Here is a 4,945-nt window from a genome sequence, read left to right on the forward strand (position 1 = left end):
TCAGAACCACGTTTCTCCGCTGCCTCTTTGCTTCTTCCAGCAGCTTTCAGCGCCTCCACCTCAGCTGCAGCAATACAATAAGCACCTCCAACCAGCTTGTCTAATTCAGCCTCTTTCTCTGCCAGACTCTTGCCTGCAAAGGCTGCACGTAAACCACTCAAGTCTGGCATCTTACTGTAGGGACGCCAGGCTTCTCTCTGCCTCCTCTCCCCCACATTCTCCTCAGGCTCCTCTTCCCCCCGTGCCTCCCTGCGCTTAGGACAATTTTTTGCCCAGTGTCCAGGTCTTGCGCAGAAATCGCACACCCGAGGCTCAGGGAAATTTGCAGCTTCATGCCCAGGTTTCTCACACCTCCTGCACAGTCTTCCGTTCACACAAGCAGTATTAATATGCCCATATTTATGACATTTTACCAGGACATGCCGGAGTACTGCAGGAACTAAGAATCCCCTTTCACCCCCATGGGTAAACACTGCTGGGGGCCTTGCCACACCACCAATACCAGTGGGATCTTCCCGGAATTTCACAAAAAAAACGGTACTTCCCAGTCAGTATTCCATATTTATTTTTAAGGGATTCTCCACCTTTCACCGAAGAGCAGTATTGTCTAAGGAACATTCTCACAACTAGCAAGTCTATGTCAGGATTGTACATATGTACTGTCACCATAACATCCTGCATCATATACATGGGCTTTATTTCCATACGGGACAACAAACGGTCATCCCACTTTTTCTTCACAATTTCAAAAACATTCAGCAGTACTGCTTCACTATGAAATGTCACATCATATATCCCCTGATTGGGAAATTCTTGTATCATCCTAATCTTGCTTACTCTTATCTCTAGGGTCTTCGTCAACACCTCCTCCACCAGGACTTCCAGCTGAATCATCAGTCTGGCTTAACCAGGAAACGTAGGGTCTTCCTTTGCGAATCGCCCGCCATCCTCCATCCGCGATCCATCCCTCCTCTTGGGTTAGGGCCCCCACAGGGAGGACCCCAACTAAACCTCCAGCCACGACACTTGATCACAGCTAAAGGGCCGAGAAGCGAAAACCCGATTACTCTCCGCAGCCGCGCCCGCCGACACACCACTCTCCCTGGGAATTAAAGCAAAATATCTTTTAAATGCAGCAGCAGCGACCAGCACACAACCCAGCACTGCACCGCACAGCCGGCTAACTCCGGCCGGCTACCGGCTGCCAGGGGGGGACCCCTTCCCACTGCCTGTGCAGGCCTGCCGGGCCCCCGGGATGGGCGCACCTGTGCTAAACGCAGACGCACGGGCCAGGCTCAGCTGCCACCTGATTACATTTGCATGGCCCCGCCCACCGCCGGAACAGCCGTCACCCCTCCGCTGCCGTGCCTCCACGTCGAAGAGAAAAGTAAAGTAGGCTTCCGGCTCCCTGCATTCTGGCAACACGCTAGGAGAGAGTGTGGAGGGCAGAGGAAGTCAAGTCTCTAGCCTGGCTGTTTGAAAACACAGTGCGTCTTTCTTCGATCATCCTCCTTCCTCTGAATCTCTCTGTCTGGACGTGCGCGGTGTGCCACAAGAGGGAGACATAGGCCGGGGAGTGGAGAGCCTAAACAGAAGTTACCTTCCTAGCCTGCTACACACTCTCACAGCCTGGCACTGATGCAGGCACCTGAGCAGGTGCTGAGTCATACAGGAAGTCAACCGATGATGTCACAATACCCTGGGCCCAGGCAGCTATATAAAGGGCTGCAGCCAGGGCTCTGCCTGCCAGTCCGCTGGAAGCTCTCCAGTGGAGGGGTGCTGCTGCTGCTTCTCTTGCAGGGGACAGAGTGCAAACATGAAGAAAAGTGGTCCGGTCATGTTTTTTTTGGCCCGCAGCAACTGCGCAGCGCAAGTAGAGTTCAGTCGAAGTAAAGTTAAAATGTTTTTTTTGGTTTTTTTTGTGTTTTTCCTACTTTTCTTGTCTGTTCTCAGGTTCTGATAGCCAGGTGAAATACAGAGTCCATGAATAAATGACACAGATGCACAAAAAAAGCAGACACAACTTGAAACAATGCTTTTATTGTGGATTTCAAATGTATGCTGCACCCAGCAGTAGCAGCACAGACATAGATTGCACAGCAGGGTGGACAACACAGCACTTGCTACTGGCAAATTCACTTTGCAGAGGGACACTTAATTTCTCCACTAGACTTTACTCCACTTTGTTAGTTAGTTAATCAGCTGGGTATTTGAGTAGTTTTGATCTGTTTTTTGACACCAGTTAAAGAGAGTAGTGCACCGGTCCTGGAGGTACTGCAATACCAGGTCGATGCGCGGAGTGGACAGAGCAAGCTCTTCTTCCATCTCCCTGTTCCAAAAATCCATTTAATATATGGTCCCCAGATAGGGGACGTATCAGATATTAAACTGATAAGAACAGATTTTTTTTTTATTTTTTTTTAGCTTGTCTTGGCTCCTGTTGCAGGCAGCAGGAGTCCCGGGTAAGCAAGGCTATAAGCCCCATGCACGGAAAAAGCGTGAGTGTCCTAAAGCACCCCCACAAAACGTGCATGAGTAGCCACGGGCCCCACAATGCAGCAGGGCCCTTCGGTTGTTCCCCGAAGGGAACCTTCCCCCTTTTGCCATCGGCTCAGGGGGTGGCATCCTCCAACACCCGAGGGGGTTGGAGGATCCTGGAGTCCTCCGACACATCATCCGGTAATCTATTTTTTTTATTAAATCATCTTTTTGATACTCTTAAGTATATGCAACAGTTTAAAATACAGCGAGTAACAACAAACAAAGAATACAAACAAACACCTATCCCACTTGATTCTTCCATCGGGATGTTTTCCACCATAACTCCGCCTTCTCCCTCCCACAATTTTTTACATCAAACAAGTAAATCACATATAAACGTGCCAATAAACATTTTACAGCCTGGTCAGGAGTAACTTCCTCTTTTTTGAAAATTAACACATTACGTAAGTCCCATAAAACTTCCTTATACACAGAACAAAAACACCACACCAATCTTTTCTGTACATTAGTACCTGCATTAAGGCCCGTAAACATCATGATAAATGAAAAATCACTCACGTCCAGAATGTTAGCCAAAAATTTCTTGCAGCCCCTCCTAAAAAGTTTTGCATATGGACATTCCCAATACAGATGGAAAACATCTTCCGGCTCACTACATCTTTCCCTAGGACATTTATCACTTCTAGTCATATCCCTATTTTTTAAAAACGCCTTTGTTGGAAGCGAACCCACAAATGACTGCCATACCACCTCCCTTTGTTTATTCGACAGCCCTTTATACTTAACATGCTTCCAAGTCTCCTCAGACTGTTTGGAACTGAGACATGGCACATAATTCACCACCTCTTTTCCCCTCTGCAGCCTAAGAATCTTATTCTTATCCCCAGCCTCTAGACCCAAGGACTGTAAACCATACTTGTCCCAAAAGTCCTTCAACCAGAGATAAGACTGCGGGGTCACAAGTGCCATGGGCTTCATCAAATCTTTTTCCATGAAACCCCATTTAATCCACTGCCAGCCAAAGAAATACCTTGTCATGCAAGCAGCAGCATTTGACAATCTTACCAGCCTTACTGCGTGCAACCAATAGTGTAATGACAGGAAAAACCCCAGATCAGGCATCCCTATCCCTCCCAACTCCACCTGTTTTATCAGCTTGTCCCTTGAGCATCTCTCCATTTTTGACCCCCCAAAAAAGATAAATAGGTTCTTTGGTGATTCCACCTACCAGACAGTGGGTGCAGAAGATAACAGACAGGTATACAGGATGAGTGGCAGGATCACAGCCTTTATCACTAGGACATTCCCAATCAGAGATAAGCATCTAAGCCCCCAAAAACGTAGCTTCTTTTTAATTTTCTCTTCCAGTTTCTTATAGGATGATGTTCCCCTCAGGTCTTTATCGAAGGTACTCCAAGGACTTCAACTTCCTCCACCTGGGCCACTTTCTCCACTTGGATGTTAACATCTCTGCCCAGACTACAAAGAGAGCACTTGCTCCAGTTGACAGCCATATTAGACACTTCACAAAACTTCTCCAGCTGCAGATTTGCCTTCTCCACATCACGTTGCGAACTACATAGGAAAACTAAATCGTCCATATATGCCAAAGATTTAACAGCCTTCCCACCTCCTCCTGGCATCGCAATTCCCCTAATACCTCCGTCCCCTTGTATATGTCTCAACAGGGGCTCCACCACGCACACAAAAACAATGGGCGACAGTGGACACCCCTGCCGGACACCCGATCTCACAGGGAACGGAAGTCCCACCTGGCCATTCACAAGTACCTGACTGTGGATCTCCTGATACAATCCTGTAACAATCTTCATTAGGCCATCCGGGATGCCTAATTTTCTTAGCACATGGAAAAGAAAAGGATATGAGACCCGGTCATAGGCCTTTTCCAGATCCACTGACTCAACTACAAGCGGTACATTCCAATATTGCGAATATTGTACTATATCTCTCAGCATAGTCAGGTTATCCGATGACCTCCTCCCCGGTATAGCACAGGTCTGCATTTCCTCAATCAGGTCTTCCATGACTCCCTTCATTCTATTTGCGATCACTTTGGCCACTATTTTGTAATCCACGTTTAGCAAGGTTATTGGCCTCCAATTTTTATTATCTACTTTTTTGAAGATTAAAGTCACTATCCCTTCCCGCATTGATGGAGTCAGTACACCACAAGAAACAATTCTCCTCAACACAAGCATCAAATCCTCCTTCACTGTTAGCCAAAGTTTAGTGTAGAATTCTCTGGGCAGCCCGTCCTTTCCGGGTGTTTTGTTCAGCGCCATCCCAGACAAAGCAGCCCACACTTCATCTTCAGTGACTTCTCTTTCCAGGTGCATCAGGTCCATTTTCCCTTCTGGTTTCTCCAAAACCTCCAGATACCTTTCTATCTTCTCCTGCTCTATTTCCCTTCCACCACTATACA

The 4,945-nt window shown here is 47.4% G+C and overlaps 1 pseudogene; it reads right to left on the reverse strand.

The window, feature by feature from the left end:
• Positions 1–2,249: 2,249 nt before the first annotated feature.
• On the reverse strand, positions 2,250–2,457 carry LOC137505748 (U2 spliceosomal RNA; annotated as a pseudogene).
• Positions 2,458–4,945: the final 2,488 nt, after the last annotated feature.

This window comes from Hyperolius riggenbachi, chromosome 4 (assembly GCF_040937935.1).
Source record: "Hyperolius riggenbachi isolate aHypRig1 chromosome 4, aHypRig1.pri, whole genome shotgun sequence".
Classification (NCBI taxonomy): Eukaryota; Metazoa; Chordata; class Amphibia; order Anura; family Hyperoliidae; genus Hyperolius; species Hyperolius riggenbachi.